At 47.1% G+C, this 19,823-nt stretch overlaps 1 long non-coding RNA gene across 1 annotated transcript in view; it reads right to left on the bottom strand.

The window, feature by feature from the left end:
• LOC309819704 overlaps nt 1–19,145 on the bottom strand; it is a 56,351-nt gene extending 37,206 nt beyond the window's left edge. The window contains exons 1-2 of the long non-coding RNA XR_014296458.1: nt 19,099–19,145; nt 18,087–18,175 (exon numbers count right to left, since the gene is read on the bottom strand). This is a non-coding gene — a long non-coding RNA (uncharacterized lncRNA). The remainder of the gene's footprint in view (nt 1–18,086; nt 18,176–19,098) is intronic.
• Between the last annotated feature and the right edge of the window lie 678 nt (nt 19,146–19,823).

Here is a 19,823-nt window from a genome sequence, read left to right as displayed (position 1 = left end):
GGAGGGCTCCGGGCGCCCTCCCCGGCTGGCTGTTGTCTCACAGTCCCCAAAACGGCGCAGCATCCCCGGCACTGCCTGTGCGTCCCTCGGTCCCTTGAGCACAACCCGTCAGCTGTCAGTGACGGCGGTGGTACAAAGCCTGGGCCTTGCTGCTCAACCTTCAAGCTTCAGGCAGGGAGGGTGTGTGCATGGAACACAGTAACTGCTCTGGGGCCAGGATACCTGCATTCAAACCTCTGCCCTGGTACTGACTAGCTGTGAGGCCTCCCCGCTCTATGCTTGTTTCTTCATTATTATTATTTTAATTTGTATTTTCTGGCCATGCTGCCTATGGGATCTTAGTTTCCCACCAGAGACCGAACCAGTGCCCCCTGCAGTGGGAGTGCAGAGTCTTAACCAGTGGACTGCCAGGGAAGGCCCCATGTTTCTTCATTTTTAAATCAATGAAAATAGCAGTGCTTCACACAGTTGGGTGTGAGGATTAAATAACATAAGCGTGTTCAAGGGCTTAGTAAGGCTTGCCACAAGATAAAGCCCGGTATTACTGTTCACTTGGGAATCAGTAGGCTTGGGTGCCTGCCACTGACTTATCTGTTTATTGGACAAACCTTCCAGATGCTGCATAAAATCTGCCTCTTCCACGAAGTATACTCGGATTAACTGTGCTCACTTTAAAGCCTCCTTGATTCCCAGAATTTAAAGCACAGCTGGGGACTTCCCTGGTGACGCAGTGGTTAAGACTCCGCTCTCCCAATGCAGGGGGCCCGAGTTTGATGCCTGGTCAGGGAACTAGATCCCACATGCATGCTGCAACTAAGAAGCCCACATGCCTCAACTAAGAGTGTGCATGCCACCACTAGGGAGCTGTTGAGCCACAACTAAGACCTAGCGCAACAAAATAAATAAATAAATATTTTAAAAAGATAAAGGGACTTCCCTGGTGGCACAGTGGTTAAGAATCCACCTGTCAATGCAGGGAACATGGGTTCGATCCCTGGTCTGGGAAGATCCCACATGCCGCGAAGCAACTAAGCCTGTGCCACAACTACTGAGCCTGTGCTCTAGAGCCCATGCACCACAAATGCTGAGCCCATGTGCCACAACTACTGAAGCCCGCGCACCTAGAGCCCATGCTCCGCAACAAGAGAAGCCACCGCAATGAGAAGCCCGCACAACGCAACTAGAGAAAGCCCACTCACAGCAAGGAAGACCCAGTGCAGCCAAAAATTAAAAAAAAAGAAAGTAACTTAAAATAAATAAGTTAATTAATTAAAAAATAAAGCACAGCTGGCATTCTCTAAACTAAAGGTAATGGCAGTGGGGAAGCGCAGTCTGTGTATCCCCCCTCCTCTCACAGCACTAAGCCAGACTCAGAAGGCCTGGGGCTTAGTAGTCTTACCCTGGACTAGCTGCTGACTAATCAATTCGGGGTAAATGATTTCATCTTTGTGACTCATTTTCTTCAGTAAAATAAGGGTGATGGTATCTGTTTTGCATGATGAAAAAAAGTCAGATTCCTGACCACACTTTGAGAATGGGAAGAAACAAAGAGGCAAAATGTTTTTTCAAAGCATATTTCATAAACCAGAAAAATGCTCATATATAGCGTTTTTCTTTTCTGAATTTTACCTTATTTAAAAGTTTTATAAGAAGATGCATTAATACATTCTCATGGTGAAAGAGTCATAGTATTAGTCAAAAAAGGGCAATCAGTTATATGTGAAATGTGACCCCAACTTTGTTTAAAAAAGCATAAATACACTGAAAAAATAAACAAGGAAATCCACCAACATGTTAATAATGGTGGTAGGATTACTGGTGATTATTATTTTCATTTCATTTTTCTACATTTTCCATTTTTTCCTAGTGAGGATATATTATTTTTATAAACAGAAGAAAAGTACAATTATTTTTAAAGCAAAATAATGTATTTGCAAATATTCAAGGCTAAGCAAAAGCAAGTTGGATGTCATCTACGTGTGAGTCATTAGAAACCTTTAAGATTAAAATTCTACCTTTTGGAAGTACCTGTCCCCCAACTATGAGTCAGTCCATGGGTTTTTTTCCCTCATTGAAAGCCTCACGCAGAGCTCCCCACTCCTTCAGTTTCCAGAACTTCACCAGCCTCCTTGCCTGAGGGTCCTCTTGTTGAACTCGGGCCTGGCTGTGCTCTGTGGAGCTGAAGACCCTTGAAATCCCTGCAGTTACGAGCTTACCTCATTAGACGAGAAGGCCTGTTATTCACCAGTTTAAAAAAAAAAAGCCGTGGCATCCATGCCCCTGCTCTGGGTTATTGTGCCTCTTTTTACAGTCCATGTGGATCTTCTTAAAGTCCATCACAGCCTTACTGAACCTAGAAGCTCAAAAACCTTCAATGGCTCCTCGTTTCCTTTAGGGTGGGTACTGGCCAACTTCCTTAGTCTGGCGTTTGACTTGTAAGATGGGAACCACCTGTCCTTACAACTCCCATTAAGCCAATCAAAATGGTCTGCTAGCCAGCCGCACAGCCAGGCCAGGAAGGGACAAAAATGAGCGAAGAGAGCTGGGTATAGGAATGCAATGGGGGGGACTTCCCTGGTGGTGTGGCGCAGTGGTTAAGAATCCGCCTGCCTGGGGCATGGGTTTGATCCTGGCCTGGGAAGATCCCACATGCCGCGGAGCAACTAAGCCCATGCGCCACAACTACTGAGCCTGCACTCTAGAGCCCATGAGCCACAACTACTGAGCCCGTGTGCCACAGCTACTGAGCCGTGTGCCACAACTACTGAAGCCCACGCGCCTAGAGCCTATGCTCTGCAACAAGAGAAGCCACCGCAATGAGAAGCCCGCACACCGCAACAAAGAGTAGCTCCCGCTCACCACAACTAGAGAAAGCCCGCACGCAGCAACGAAGACCCAATGAAGCCAAAAATAAATAAAAATTTAAAAAATAATAAATACGTATATATTTTTTAAAAAGCCACGGGGAAAGGCGTGTACTATGGCAAACGGGAGCAAAAGCATATGCCTTCTAAAGGGACTGTCACTTCTTTTTTTTAATTAATTTATTTCATTTATTTATTTTTGGCTGCATTGGGTCTTCGTTGCTGCACGCGGGCTTTCTCTAATTGCAGAGAGCGGGTGCTACTCTTCGTTGCAGTGCACGGGCTTCTCATTGCGGTGGCTTCTCTTGTTGTATAACACGAGTTCTAGAGCACAGGCTCAGTAGTTGTGGCACACTGGCTCAGTAGCTGTGGCTCACGGGCTCTAGAGCGCAGGCTCAGTAGTTGTGGCACACAGGCTTAGTTGCTCCACGGCATGTGCGATCTTCCCTGCCCAGGGATCAAACCCGGGTCCCCTGCATTGGCAGGCGAATTCTTAACCACTGCGCCACCAGGGAAGCCCCAGGACTGTCACTTCTTGATGTCAATCAATTGCTGCCTGTTGGGATCTTTCAATTTTTCAAGCGAATTGAGAAATCTGGATCTATATGTGAAATCTTATTTTTAAATATTAGCAGCTAATTCACAATACACATTTGGCCAGTCTGCTGATCACAATTTGTGACCTGTCAAAGGAACACAATGAACTTTTCTCCCTCCGTACCTTTGCTTTTGCTGTTCCCACTGCCAAGAACACCCTCGCACTCATGTGGGTCTCATCAACTCCACCTATTCTGTTAGGCTCAGCAGAAACACCACCTCTTTTGTGAGCATTCCCAGATGACCTCAGCTAGAAGTGACACCTCCCTCCCCGGGGCTGCAACATTTAGTCCCCATCTCGTGCAATGGTTATTTTGATGAGTCCTACCTCTCTTGGTAGATAATGAGCCCCTAAAATACAGCTGACCCTCAAGCAACACAGGATTTAGGGGCACTGACAATCCCTCTAATGGAAAATCCGCATATAACTTGATACCTGCCCTCTTTATCTGCAGTTCTGCATCCTCAGATTCTACCTACTGTGGCTCATATAGTACTACAGTAGTATTTATTGAAAAAAATTCAGGTATAAGTGGACCCACGCAGTTCAAACCTGTGTTGTTCAAGAGTCAACTATATTCAGCAAATAGTTATGGCGCACCTGCTTTGTTACAGGCACCAGGCTAGGCACTGGGGATACAGCCTAGAGCAAGATGGATAGTCTCTGCCTGGATGGAATATAGAGTCTAGTACAGGGGACTGTATTTTTAAATTAACCATTCTCAAGACACCTAATTCCGATGTGTGATGAGTTTTATGGAGTGAAGAGAGTTTCTAAAAGGAACTTAATCCAGGCAGGAAGATTAAGCTGGTCATCACGAGGCTGCTCAGGGAAGCATTAGCACTAAGGCTGCACAGTTTGTATACCGCACAAAGGTAACAGGTGGAGAGGGCAGGCGAGAGCGGAGATCCAGTCCTGCCCAAACTGTGCCTTTTTCTTTTGTCTTTCTTGGCTGTGCCGCACAGCTCACAGGATCTCAGTTCCCCTATCAGGGACTGAACCCAGGCCACGGTAGTGAGAGCCGGGAATCCTAACCACTAGGCCACCAGGGAATTCCCAATGCTGTGCCTTTTTCTAATTTGCGAAGAAGCATTTTGTAGTCTAACAGGGGCAGTGTTTAGTTCCTCCTCCCCTCCGACCACCTCCTCCCCAAAAAGCTGCTCTAAATAAACACAGACTCTATTAAAAACAGTGAACTCTCTCTCTCTTTATATATATATATATATATATATATATATATATCCTCAAGAGATGTCCCCTGTACTCCCTTTCTACCAGAACACACCCTCTAAATCCTTACTTTAAAGACTTTGGGGATCAAGGAAGGCATCGCTGAGGAAGTGAATAGGAGCTGAGACTGAAGGTAAGAAGGGGCCAGGCAGCTAAAGCATGAGGAGCACCATGTACGAGGCCTCTGAGGACAGAAAGTACCATAGCTGAAGAATGTATTACTAATAGGCAGCCAGTGTGGCTGAAGTGTGGATAGACAGGGAGTGCGGCAAGGGTGGGCTGGGTAGTGACCATACCACCCAGGGCCTGTAAGGCCACATTAAGGGGTTCGATCCTCATCCTGAAATGTCCCATATTTCCCCCTCCCTGACCATGTTGCTTATGGGTGTCACTGCCCATGGGCAATCCCACAGAGAGCATGATAACACAAACTACCTTTCCAGAGCTCCTACCATGAGCCACGCACTGCGGTGAGGCCACATGTCCGGTTCACTCTTCCTTCCCTATCCTCCTAAGCAAGTAAGTATTCTTTGATTCCAACTGAGCAGATGAGAAAATGGAGGCGCAGAGAGGATGAGCAGCCTGCCCAAGGTTACCTGGCTATTAAAAGGTGGGCTGGGATTCCAGGTCTCTGATTCTGAGCCCTTCCTCTTGGCTGCCTTGTAACAAAGACCCTTGCAAATAAACAGAAGGCACGAGGAGTTCAGAGCCTGGCTACTCAAAGAGAGGTCTGGGAGCTTGTAGCATTGGCATCACCTGGAAGCTTGTCAGAAATGTAGGAGCTTCAGTTCCATCACCGTCCTAGTGAATCAATTCTCCTCTTACAAAAATAATGTGCATTCCAGACTGAGAAGCCCTACACTAGAGAATAATCCAAGCAAGCTGGCACAACCCTTATACAACAGTCTAGTATCTCAAAGGCCAAGTTTCCAGTGACTTGAAAACAACTTCTTATAACCAAATTTGCCAGAATTGCCAACTGTGCCATCCATCCACTTACCCTAGTTCTGTATTCCACTCCAACTCCAAGGGAAAGATCCTGAGAAGCTACCATCACCTCCAGTGTCAGGCTGCTGTACACTCTACTTCTGCTCAATTCCTTAGTACAGATCTGCCCTGATATAGAAAGGAATCTGAAGTTGTACCCTTCTCTGGTTTTTTCTGTTCCAGAAAATCTTCTATTTGGCGTCCACCCTGATCTCCAGATCACTTCCTGGGACCCACTTTTCACAAGCCAATTCCTTTCCTTAGCCTGCATTCCAAAGGAAGCAAAATGGTTTGGTGGAAGATTGGTAGGTGAGGGAAAGCTGGATTCTCCTGCATTTAGGCCACATGTTGTGTGACTGGGAAACTCCCACCTCCATTTCCTCATTCCCATCTGAGAAATTAGTAGCATGGACTAGATAGATTAGGAATCGCTAAATCAGGGGCTTCACAGGTAACAGAAAGCAAGTTCAATGGCTTAGGTGAAAAAGGAAGGAGTAGTGGGGAATGTGGGGAATTCGAGGACGCAATGCCTTGACTAAAGAAGCAGCTCCACTCAGCAGGACGCTACTGTTGTCATGGGAAATACTGGCCCAGTGTTGACATATATTCTAATTTTTCAAGACTTGGGAATCGGACTTCCCCCCTATGAAATATCCTGTGGTGTTTAAACACTGGCATCTGGCTAAAACCTAAACAAACAACACTGTGTAGGCCAAATAAAGATCAGGTGCAGGCCAAACCTGCCCGTGGGCCGCCAGTTTGCGATGCCTGGCCTGGATGCCACCTAATGTTACGCTTAGATTGCATCCTATGTGCAGCTCTTCAAAATGCTGCTGTAAGGGAGGCGGAATCAGCGCCTTCCGGGGCCCGTCGCTCCTCCCCATCGCGATCCTGGGCCCTGTCCGTGCCTCTTCAGGCCTCTCGGGGAGAGGGCCATGCGCCGGGACTCAGCCTTGTTCGTGGTGGCGGTCACGGGTCGCACAGGGTCGCTTTCTTCACAATCCCCCTACCTGCTCGCCAGCTCTCCGGGCAGCGTCCGCGGCGATGACTCAGCCTCGGGCAGCCTGAGCCACGAGGGAGGGGAGGGGAAGGAGGCGGGGGAGGGGAAGGGGCGGGCGTGGCCGGGCCAACGGAGGAGGGAGGGGAGCGAGGAGGAAGGAGGATAGAGGGGAAAGGGAGGGAGGCGGAGGAAGGGAGGGGGAGGGGAGGCCGAAAGCCCAGCCCCCGCGTCCTCCCGCTCGCAGCCAGACGACTTAGGGCTGGGTGGGTGCTGGCGGGCCTGAGAAGAGCGGAGTGGGGGGTGGGGGCGGTGAGGTGGGGGAGGCACCAAAGGGAAGGTCTTGAGCTTCCAGCACTCATCCCCCATCCCGGAGTGTCCTTGTTGGCACGCGGTTCCTAGCCACACCCGCGGACCCACCCCTGCCGCGGTTGGATTAGTGCTGGGAAAGGCACCTTTGGACACGGACCCTTAGTGATCACCTCCCTCCCTGTGGAGGCCTTGGAGCACTGGGTAGTTAGAAAGGGACGGAGATGAGGGAGCCGGGGCCCTGCTAACCCGGGTCTTGCAAGGCAGAGAGAAAATCCACATCGCCTACCCACAAGTGGAAATTTAAAGGGAGAAATGATCTACTGGTACATTCTGCTGGGCTACACAGTAGCTATAATGCAAGGTTGAATTTGGAAGGTGGCCCAAGGAAGTTTCCTTAGCAATTTTTAAAAATATAAATGAATTGATGAATGAACGAAATGTGCTACAGGAGCATATCTGTGTGCGTAGAGAGGACAGGTTTTCTTTTTGTTGTAATGTCTTTGTGTGTGTGTTTGGGAGGATGTATAGGAGTCTGTATGTGTATCTCTTTTTTTAAATTAATTAATTAATTAATTTATGGCTGCATTGGGTCTTCGTTGCTGTGTGCAGGCTTCCTCTAGTTGCAGTGAGCGCGGCTACTCTTTGTTGCAGTGTGCGGGCTTCTCATTGTGGTGGCTTCTCTTGTTGTGGAGCACGGGCTCTAGGGGCACAGGTTTTAGTAGTTGTGGCTCATGGACTCAGTAGTTGTGGCTGGCGGGTTCTAGAGCGCAGGCTCAGTAGTTGTGGCACACGGGCTTAGTTGCCCCAAGGCATGTGGGATGTTCCCGGGCCAGGGCTTGAACTGGTGTCCCCTGCACTGGCAGGCAGATGCTCGACCACTGCACCACCAGGGAAGTCCTGTATGTGTATCTTGTATGTATGCATATGTATGCTTATAGATATAAGCACATTGATAGCTGTATATGAGCATGTGTGCTCAGAACGTGTCTCTGTGTATATGTACAGATACTTTTATATGCCTAAATGTTAAACAAGTGTGTATATATATGAGATCTATGGGCTTTCCTGAGCTTGCATGTACATAGGTGTATGGACATGAATTTGTGGGTTTGTGGGTGTGACAGCATGTACTTGCGTATGTATTGCTATTGTGTGCCAGTGGTGTGTGTGTGTGTGTGTGTATGTGTATGGGACTCCATGTGCCTTGGTGAGATTGCATTATGGTTGTGTATGTGTGTTCGTGAGTGTATGGGAATACATTTGTGAGTCTGTGGCCAGGGCTGGGGTGTGCCTTGAGGTTGCTTGTGTGTTCAGATGAGAACAGGTGTGTTTTTCCAAGTCTGAGTGGATATGACTGTAATGAGTCTGGGTATCTCTATAGCCAGCCTATTGATTCAGTCTGTGATAAGGGCCAGGTGATTCTTAAGGGTTGGGCTGGTCAAGGTACCTCTTGGAGGAGGAGGTCCTCAGAGGGTGGGGACTGTGGAAGTAGGAAAAGCTCCGGGTGTCCTGGCCCAGTGACCATCCAGAGCAGTGGAAGGCAGGGTGAGCAATGTAGGCTGAAGCAAGACACGGTGACCTTGAATGCCAGAACAGGTCATCCTCCAGGTCGTCAGGGCCTCCACCCTCTCAAGTCTGCTTCTCTTGTGGCCTCCTCGCTGTCTACCTTGTCAGTGCTCTTCTGCAGAGGCATGCCCTCGGTCATTAACAATAGCAACAGTATATAAATGGACGTTTCTCTAAAGAAGACATACAGGTGGCCAAAAAGCACATGAAAAGCTGCTCAACGTCACTAATTATCAGAGAAATGCAACTCAAAACTACAATGAGGTTTCACCTCACCCTGGTCTGAATGGCCATCATCAAAAAGTCTACAAACAATAGGGCTTCCCTGGTGGCGCAATGGTTGAGAATCTGCCTGCCAATGCAGGGGACACGGGTTCGATCCCTGGTCCAGGATAATCCCACATGCTGCAGAGCAACTAAGCCCTGTGCGCTACAACTACTGAGCCTGTGCTCTAGAGCCTGAGAGCCACAACTACTGAGCCTGTGTGCTGCAACTACTGGAGCCCGTGAGCCTAGAGCCCGTGCTCTGCAACAAGAGAAGCCACCGCCGTAAGAAGCCCGCGCACCGCAACAGAGTAGCCCCCGCTCACGGCAACTAGAGAAACCCTGTGCGCAGCAACAAAGACCCAACACAGCCAAAAATAAATAACTAAAATAAATAAATTTATAAAATAAAAAGAAGTCTACAAACAATAAATGCTGGAGAGGGTGTGGAGAAAAGGGAACTCTCCTACACTGTTGGTGGGGATGTAAATTGGTACAACCACTATGGAGAACAGTATGGAGGTTCCTTAAAAAACTAAAAATAGGGGCTTCCCTGGTGGTGCAGTGGTTAAGAACCTGCCTGCCAACACAGGGGACACGGGTTCAAGCCCTGGTCTGGGAAGATCCCACATGCTGCGGAGCAACTAAGCCTGTGCACCACAACTACTGAGCCTGCGCTCTAGAGCCCACGTGCCACAGCTACTGAGCCTGCGTGCCACAACTACTGAAGCCCGCATGCCTAGAGCCCGTGCTCTGCAACAAGAGAAGCCACCACAATGAGAAGCCCGCTCACCGCAACAAAGAGTAGCCCCCACTCACTGCAACTGGAGAAAATCCCACACGCAGCTACGAAGACCCAACACAGCCAAAAATAAATAAATAAATAAATAAATTTAAAAAACCAAAAAAAACTAAAAATAGAATTACCATGTGACCCAACGGTCCCACTCCTGGGCATATATCTGTAGAAAAACATAATTCAAAAAGATATATGCACCCCAATGTTCATTGCAGTACTATTTACAATAGCCAAGACATGGAAGCCACATAAATGTCACTGACAGAGAAATGGGCAAAGAAGATGTGGTACATATATACAATAGAATATTACTCAGCCATAAAAAAGAATGAAATAATGTCAATGGCAGCAACATGGATGGACCTAGAGATTATCATCCTAAGTGAAGTCAGACAGAGAAAGCCAAATATCATATATCACTCATATGTGGAATCTAATTTTTTTTAAATGATACAAATGAACTTATTTACAAAACAGAAACAGACTTACAGATATCGAAATAAACTTATGGTTACCAAAGGGGAAACGTGGGGCAGGGGGCTATATCAGGAGCTTGGGATTAACACACCCACACTAGTATGTATAAGATAGATAACCAACAAGGACCTACTGTATAGCACAGGGAACTCAATATTCTGTGATAATCTACGTGAGAAAAAAATCTGAAAAAGAATGAATATATGAATATATATAACTGAATCACTTTGCTGTACAACTGAAACTAACACAACATTGTAAATCAACTATACTCCAATTAAAAAAAAAAAAGCAACATTATGGACCACTTACTGTGTGCCTGTCCCCCAAAAGCTGTGAACAGGCATTGGCTCAGCTTAATATCCCCAATGTTACAGAGGCGGCCACTGAGGAGGTGAAGTGCCTGTTCCTGGTTACACAGCTAGTAAGGGTGCCTCCAACTCCAAGGGCTGCATGCCCTCTCAACTGCTGGACCAGGCAGGGTCTTACAACCTCGGCACTACTGACACTTGGGTCCGGAGAGTTGATAGTTCAGTGCTGTGGGGCTGCCCTGTGCACTGTAGGATGTTCAGCATCATCCTTGGTCTCTGAACACTAGATGCCAGTAGCACCTCCCATTCCAGTTGTGACAACCAAAATGTCTCTAGGTATTTCCAAATGTCCCCTGGGGATAAAATGACACACACACACACACACACACACACACACACACACACACACGATTGAGAACCAGTGCGCTAGACTATCCTGCCTCCCTGGATAAATGTTTTCTGAAGGGCTGCACCATCTGCACCCTGTCCGGTGGCTTCAGCAGTCCCTCTCCTTTCACAGTGATCCTCACTTGCACACAGGAAGCGCCCGGCCTCTGTCTCAGTCAAACAGAATGTTAACTAGCTGGGCCACCTTATCCAACAACTCAACCTCTCTGAGTCCCAGCCACAGAAAGCACAGGGCTCAGCACCTCCACGGCTCTTATTATTATCATCTGAGTCACAGGGATTCCCTGGGTCAGAGCCAGGAAGAAGAGGGCCCCAAGCTGTAGACGATGCTGGTTCTGCAAGTTTGCTTGCTGGTTCAGTGAGGAATCAGTGCTACAGAGTTGGGCCAAAGCTGGTCCCAGGTAACGCTCTCATATTTATGCTGTTTCAACTTTGCAAATAAAACAGCCTGACTTTTTCCACCAGCAGAACCCAATTTTAATGAGCACCTGCTATGCTGTGGCCAGAGCAGGTGCTCAGGAGGGGCGAGGCAGAGCCATCAGCAGGACGAGCACATGTCCAGGTCCAGACTCCAGTTACAGACAAGACACAAGTGATAACACCTGCAGAGGCCTTCTGCTTCCACAGAGTCATGCCTGACTCTGCCACTCAGGAAACTCTCTTTGCCTCTTAGCTATGTGTTCCTTCGCTGCACCGTCTCTCCTAGTCTCCAATCCCTGCAGTATTCCTGATATTTACAGGGTCCTATATCCGGTCCTCTTGGGAGGCTGCAGAGCCACGTGGTCAAGGGTAAGGGTTCTGCTGCCTCATCGCCTGCACCTGTGTGGTCTTGAGCAAGGCACTTCATCTGTCTGTGCCTTAGCTTTCCTCATTTTGAAAATGGGGATCTTAAGAAGCCCAATCTGGCAGGATGAAATGAGACAGTAGTACACTAAAAGATGCTAGGCCTGTAGTAAGCCCTTAATAAGAGAGAGACAAATATCGTATGCTAACACATATATATGAAATTTAAGGGGAAAAAAATGTCATGAAGAACCTAGGGGTAAGACAGGAATAAAGACACAGACCTACTGGAGAACGGACTTGAGGATATGGGGAGGGGGAAGGGTAAGCTGTGACAAAGCGGGAGAGAGAGAGAGAGAGAGAGAGAGAGAGAGAGAGAGAGAGAGAGAGAGAGAGAGGGAGAGGGAGAGAGGGGGAGAGAGAGAGAGAGGGAGAGGGGGGCATGGACATATATACGCTACGTAAGGTAGATAGCTAGTGGGAGGCAGCCGCGTAGCACAGGGAGATCAGCTCGGTGCTTTTCGATCGCCTGGAGGTGGAATAGGGAGGGTGGGAGGGAGCAGACGCAAGAGGGAGGAGATATGGGGACATATGTATATATGTAGCTGATTCATTTTGTTGTAAAGCAGAAACTAACACACCATTGTAAAGCAATTATACTCCAATAAAGATGTTAACAAAGTTTAAAAATAAATAAATAAATAACAGCTACCATTACTGTTGTTATTCTTCATTAACAATGAAATGCACATGAGCAGTTACTAATTGCAAGGCACTGTGCTAAGCCCTGCACAATTCTTTTCTCATTTGATCCCTTCAGCAGCTCTACAGGAAGGTGCTGTTGTTAGCCTCAGCAGGGAAGAGAAAGTTCAGGTACAATGGTAAGTGACTTACCCAAGGTGACAGAGCTAAAATGAACCAGAACCAAAGTGTTGTTACTGCAAAGCCTCACTGCCCTGAGCTTCTCCACTGAAAGCAGATTTTACCGTAGGAAGGAAGGGCTCCTCTCCAGCTGAGGGGCCCCCGGGGAATTTGAGAGGCCCAGAGAAGAAGGCAGTGAGGGTCGGAACAGAAGGAGGGGGTTGGCTCAAAATGGGTGAAGTTTCCTTTTTCAGCTTTTGATGAAATCACCTAACATAGTGGGCTGTGGTCTCATGACCTCTAAGAGGAGTTGCCAAGCTTTTACTAGCGCATAAAGTTTATTTTTGTTACAAGCCATGGTGTATATTGTTCCAGTGCTTTTTGTTTGAATTGGATTGTAGGAAGGTACAGAAAGGTGTTAACTTGCTACAAGTCACAGGACAGATGGGAGGCCCATTTTAAAGCTGGTGCCAAAGAAAGATGGTGTGTTTACCAGAAGCTGTGAGAACAAGGCCAGGTGAGTATATAAGAGAGGATGGCCTTTGTGGAAGGGTTAGTTCTTCCGACACATGTGCCAAAGGGGACAGAGAGTCATCTGGTAACTGTTTTGTTTTCTTTTAAAGATATTCAAGGCATTGTTTTTCATTGTACTATGATGGTGTATTTATTGCTATGTAGCAAATAACCCCAAAGCTGAGTGGCTTAAAACAAATATTATTTTGTAGTTCCTGTGGATCAGGAATGCAGGAATGATTTAGCTATGTAGGCTATGGCTTGGAGTCTCTCATGAAGTTGCAGTCTAGATGTCAGCCAGGTCTGAAGTCATCTGAAGGCTTGACTGGAACTGGGGGATCTGCTTCCAAGATGGCGCATTCACATGGCTGTTGGCGGGAGGCCTCAGTTCTTCACCATGTGGACCTCTCCATAGGGCTGCTTGAGTGTCCTCACACCATGGAGGTAGGCTTTCCCCGGAGCAAGGGACAGCAAGATGGAAGCCACGTTGTCTTTTATACCTAGCTTCAGAAGTCACACAACATTGTTTCCTGAATAACCTGTTGCTTACACAGGTCAGCCCTTCTCAGTGTGCGAGGGCAACACACAAGGACGTGAATACCAGGAGGTGAAGATCATGGGGCCATCTTGGAGGCAGGCTATCATAGTGGTCATCATTGCCCATTTGTTTCCTACTGTATGGAAGACTCTGGATTTCAAATCAAATCCAGTATTCAAACTGGGCTGCGAACACCAAAGAGTTGAGAGCTGCTCATCCAATGGCTTCATTTTATCTGGACCTGCCTGTGGGGTCCCCTTGGGGGTGTGGTTCCAGCAGTGTCCCAGGTTGACTCCATCAGAAATAAAGAGCTATGATCCCATGACACTGAAAGTGTGTTATCTGCTCCAGGTGCCAGCAGGGTGCAGTGGCTAAGGAGTATGAACCTTGTAACCAGGCAGAACTGGATTCAAATCCTGACTCCCCTATTAATGATTTGGGGACTGGGCAGTTGGCTTAACTTCTCTGAGCCTCCGTGTCTTTACGTATAAAATGGATTAAGATCAACTTCACAGGGTCATTGGGTCGATGAAATACTGGATGACAGAGTGATGATAAAAGGAGTCAGGTACTCTGCCAATGTTCACCCATAGGTTTGTTATTAATAGTGGTAACAGTAAAGTACTGACAATAGCTCACATTTATGGAGCTCCTAATACTGTCAGTCTCTGAAGCTTAGAGCAGTTAAGACACACAGCTATGAGAGCTGAGACTCAAACCCAAGTCTGTCTGTCTCCAACCAAACTGTTGGATAACTTGCGTTTTTCACCTGATAGTCTGTAATTATGGACAATACATGGTTTTACCTCCTTCCCCTTTCCCCTCTTTTTGGCTGCTTAGTAGTACATGGACACTGCATAATTAAACTATTTCCCCTATTGTTAGATACTTAGTTTCTAATTCTTTGCTATTAACAATGAGGCTTCACGGAGCATCTTTGCTGCCCAGGCATTTGCCCAGAGCTCACCACGTACCAGGGGCTGTGCCAGGTAACTGACGTATGTACCTTGTTCAATCCTCCACCAGCCCAAGCACATCAGCTAGGAAATGACACTTTCAGGCTATCATTCTGTTGTCTAACAGAGTGCCTTTTATAAGGATTGAGAATCCCTTGCTTTCTCACTGCTGAAGTTCTTTATTCCAATAGGGCCCCCAAGGAGTACCTGTGTTTCCTCTACAGCACGTTCCTGGGAAATCAGAGGGCTTGGAGTCTGCAAACACACGTTTAACAGAAGGACAGGTTCACAGCAACAGGGGCTCCCCAGACACAGCCCTGTAACAGACAGGATTGGCCAGGTTATGCTGCAGTGGCAAACAACCCCAAGACAGTGGCTTAAGATACCCATTGTGGGGCTGTGACGGGCTCTGTTTTTGTTTTTTTTCAATTTATTTATTTTATTTTTATTTATTTTTGGCTGCATTGGGTCTTTGATGCTGTGCACGGGCTTTCTCTAGTTGCGGCTATCGGGGGCTACTCTTCATTGCAGTGCACGGGCTTCTCATTGCGGTGGCTTCTCTTGTTGCAGAGCACAGGCTCTAGGCGTGCGGGCTCAGTAGTTGTGGCACACGGGCTTAGTTGCTCTGTGGCATGTGGGATCTTCCTGGACCAGGGCTCGAATCCGTGTCCCCTGCGTTGGCAGGTGGATTCTTAACCACTGCACCACCAGGGAAGCCCAGGGGCTCTGTTTTGTGTTGTCCTTACTCCAGGCCCTAAGCTGATAGAGCAGCTACCAACCTGAATACTGCCACGAGCCATTCCAGGAGGCAAGACAGAATGCAGTCATTTGCACACTGGCTCCTAAAGCTTCCACCTGGAAATGACTGCTTACTTCCTCTCACTTTTTTTTTTTGACAAAGCAAGTCACGTAGGCATGCGTAACTCTGCAGAGATGTACATCCTGCTGTGTGCCCTGAGCAGGGAGAACAAGAATATTTGGTGAACAGCACTGACGACCACCACAGGCCTTTTCTTCTGCTGACCATTTAGAAGGAGTCTGACGATCAGAACCATGCTTTGGAACAACTGAGTCCAGGCCAGAAGCGCCCAAGTGTGTCTTTGCCTTCTGTCTTGGAATAAAGACCCTTACTTCGCAACCGTCTTTACTCACACTGTGAAGCTGAGTTGGCCCTGAATCTCTGGGGCTCCAGGAGGTAAGGAGAACAGAGAAGTGTGGGTCCAGGGAGATGGACCGGGGGTGACTACGGGTGGAGCTCTGTATTCTGAACTGTATCAGCCATGGAGTGACTGTGTGTCTGTGCTCTTCGGCAGTGGAAAGGGCATTTGACTCCTGTGTGACCTTGGAAAGTCATCTGGAAACAACCTAAATGTGCTTCAAAGTGAAATGGTTATACCAGCCAGGTATATAGAGCTGTAGTATTTATATAAATACTAAAGAGAAATGATAAAGAGTGTTTATATTTATACAGATGTACCTTGAAAATACGATGTTGAGTGGGGAGAAAAAGCAAGTGGCAGCATGATATGTGCAGTCTGATACCATTTATGTAACTTTGAAACACATACACTGAACACTACTACACATATTGGTCTTTGATGCATGTGCTGCATATGACAGTGCTGGTGGGGTTTGGGGGTTGGGGGAGTGGGGGGGAGGGGCTGAGACAGAGAATGAAGGAGACAAGTGGGGCTTCAACTCTAGTTGTAATTTAAAATAAACACACAGTAGGAAGGGTGGGAGGGAGGGAGACTCAAGAGGGAAGACATATGGGAACATATGTTTATGTATGACTGATTCACTTTGTTGTAAAGCAGAAACTAACACACCATTGTAAAGCAATTATACCCCAATAAAGATGTTAAAAAAAAAAAAAACACAGGATAAGCACATATAATAAACTTTTAGTAGCTGTCAATTCTGAGTAGGAAGACTTGGATGCCTGTGATATTATTGTTTGTATTTCTTACGTTTTTAGAATGAAAAAGGGGAAAGCTTGCTTGGCCTCTTAGGTCTCAGTTTCCTCATCTCTCAAATAAGGTCATTGATCTAGAATGGTGGGTGGTTATCACAGACCAGTAAAATTTCAGGAAAAAAAATGGGGGATAGGGATGTCCATTTTAAATTTTGCCCACAATGGGTTTTAAGAAAACTGAATTATCTATTCTGACCATGATTTCATAAAAAGAAGGAACATTTTTAACATGAAATTAGTGGGAAGGACACACTCTCAGAATAGAGAGCTGAATAAAATTTTGTTCTCGTTTTCCAATAACTTATTTAGTAAAAGAAACACATACTCATTACAAAACATTTGGAAAATTTATCATGAACAGAATAAACTACTCACCCCTATTTTCACCACCCAGAGAAAAAATTGCTGTCATATATATATATATATATATTTATATATATATATATGTTTATCATGTGTGTGGTATTTCTAATTTATATATGACTTTTGCTCCTTTTTTCTTATTGTAAAATTAATACATTAATTGGGATTTGGAAAAAAAGATAAATAGAAGAAAACAGAGATATTAATAAATTAAGCTTTCCATCCATAATTTATTTTTTTCATTTCACCTTGAATCAAAGAAAACTTCTCAGACTGGCATTTGGGAATAATAAGTAGAAGGAATAATAATAACTGATATTTATTGAGCCCTTACTACATACCAAGTCTTGTGCTAAATGCTTTACGGGGCTATCCCACTTAATCCTCACCACAACCCTATGAGCTATATATGTTTACTGCCCCCTTTCGCAGATGGGGAAGCTGAGGTTCAGAAAGGTGAAGTAACTTGCTCAGAGTTACACACCTCCTAGAACCTGATGTCCAGAAAGGTTAAATAACCTATGTCAGTTCCCGCATCACTTCCCGAGCAATTTGCTCTCTGCCCACCCTGTGCCCTGAGAACCAGCGGGTGGCCTGCTCAGAGTTTGAAGTTCAGCCCAAGGTCAGGGGGAAAAGGAGCTCTTGCTCAGGTCCCAGTGGCATATGGTCGGGAGGGTAGTGGCCCTTCTAGGAGAGGCGTTTTTGTGGCTTAGTGATGGGGGTAGAACTTTTTCTTCTCCTCAGCCAAGGCCAAGGCCACAGCTGTCTCATCCTCTCATCCCTCTGAATCAGCCCGCGGGTCCTTGGTCCAGGGTCAGCCCTGCCCAGGAGCCACGCAGCAGCACCCTTCATTCATCTGTCACGTGTTTGCTCGTTCACCTCCTTTGGACCGAAGGCCTGCCACGTGCCAGGTGCTGTGGTGAGTGGAGCAGGTCTGGTGAGGGTAAGAAGAGATCCCTGCCTTCATGGAGCTCACTCCTGGGGAGAGAGTCTGAAGGTGGCGAGAGAAAGGGTCCCTGGCACCTGCTCTTTGCTCACCTACATGCTCCAAACCAGGCGGGTCTGCTAGCAACACGCCCCACTCAGCCCACCAGTGGGCAGATTAGGACAGTGAGTGCCACCCAGCCAACAGGCACAGGTTTGGTGAACCTCACATGATCTTAGCAGGCTTCTTTAGGAAAAAGAGTACAAAATCCAAATTATAAATACAAAATTAGCACAACACGAATGTTTACTTAGCCCGTGAAAAGAAAGCACAGCAAATAGCAAATTGTAAAAACCTACCAGGAGTTCTCTGTTGGTCCAGTGGTTAGGACTCGGTGCTTTCGCTGCCGATTGGCCCGGGTTCAATCCCTGGTCGGGGAAGTAAGATACTGCAAACAGCAAAGCACGTCCGAAAAATAAAAAACAACTACCAATTCCATAAACATCACAAAATTCAGAGAAATAAAGTAACACTTTATGAATTAACCGTTTGACACAGCTCTCTTATATTTCGTCCTATGTTTTTGGCCACACGCCCTTTGATCATTGTGTGGACACATTTCCAGGGCCCCTTCCAGGGGAAGTGGCAGGGCAAGTGAGGGCCCCTGAAGTTTAAGCTTCATTCGCTTCTCTGTAAATCCACCCCTGGATTTAATTCTTTACCTCACCAAATCCTCAGAACAATCCTGTCTTGTAGGCTCTGTTGTTACCCCATTTCATGGATGGGGCAACAGGTTCAGAGACAGAAGGGTTTGTCCGAGGTCACGGGCTCTCCACTGTGACCTTCACACTACCCTGCCCTGCATACAACTCCTGGGTTTGGTAAATAGTCTCAAATACATCCCCTGCCCAAAGTGCTCCCAAGCTGGAAGGAAAAGGCAAGACTTGAAACCCAGAAGAAACGAAGCTCTATCACAAGGCCCCCTTGTCCCTTCCCTCTTTCTATCCGGATCTGATCAAACGTCCACCTCCTGCAGGAAAACTCTCAGGGCTTCATGGGCCCACTCTCTGGCCTCTTCCTCTTTGCATGGTTGAATGAATTTATGTCCCCGCTTTGCTCTTCTTTCCCCATGGAGGGGGCGAGTCAAGGTCCCTCTCTGGGATACAGTTTCCCCAGCTGGAAAATGGTTTCTAAGGTCTCTTTCAACTATAGAAACTCAGGAATTTTTTTTTTTCTTTTGAGAAAGCCTTGGATCCTTCTGGTCCAGTATCAAGGCTGCAGCACCATCCTATACAATCTCTCACCAAGCCCTTTGCCCTCTCTGACCCAACCCCCAGCTATGGCCCTGGCCAAGCTGCCACACTTTCTCACCTGGATTATGGCAACAGCCTTAGTCTCCATACAGCTGCTTGAGTGATCTCTTAAAAGTAGAATAGGGCTTCCCTGGTGGCACAGTGGTTGAGAGTCCGCCTGCCGATGCAGGGGACACAGGTTCGTGACCCGGTCTGGGAAGATCCCACATGCCGCGGGGTGGCTGGGCCCGTGAGCCATGGCCGCTGAACCTGTGCTCCACAACGGGAGAGGCCACAGCAATGAGAGGCCTGCGTATCGCAAAAAAAAAAAAAAAAAAAAAAAAGTAGAATAAAGACAAAAATCCCTGCGATGGCTGCCGGGCTCCTGGGCCCCAGGTCATCTCTCTCTGCTGCCCTCCAGCCCCACTGCCATATGGCAAACCCTTTATCACCTCAGGCCTTCGCACATGCTGTTCCCTCTCTCTAAGACACTCTTCCCCCACACTTCCCCAGGCTAACTCCCATGCATCCTTTCCATCTCAGGTGCAATATCTCTTCTTTGGAGAGGACTTCTCTGACTCCTCAGTTTAAATGAAGTCCCTGGGAATAGAAACCGATGTCACCTACTATATGGTAGGCTGAGAAATGGCCACCAAAGAAATCAGGGCCTAATCCCTGGAACTTATGAATATTACCTTAATCGGAAAAAGGGCAACAGCTGCAGATTGATTAAATTAAGGACCTCAAGATGGGGAGATTATTCTGGATTATCGGGGAGGGCCCTAAATGCAATCCAATATATCC

This window comes from Grampus griseus (assembly GCF_964374135.1).
Source record: "Grampus griseus genome assembly, chromosome: 3".
In the NCBI taxonomy this organism is placed as follows: domain Eukaryota; kingdom Metazoa; phylum Chordata; class Mammalia; order Artiodactyla; family Delphinidae; genus Grampus; species Grampus griseus.
The sequence above is the reverse complement of the archived record's forward strand: the minus strand, read 5'-3'. Positions and strand labels throughout refer to the sequence as shown.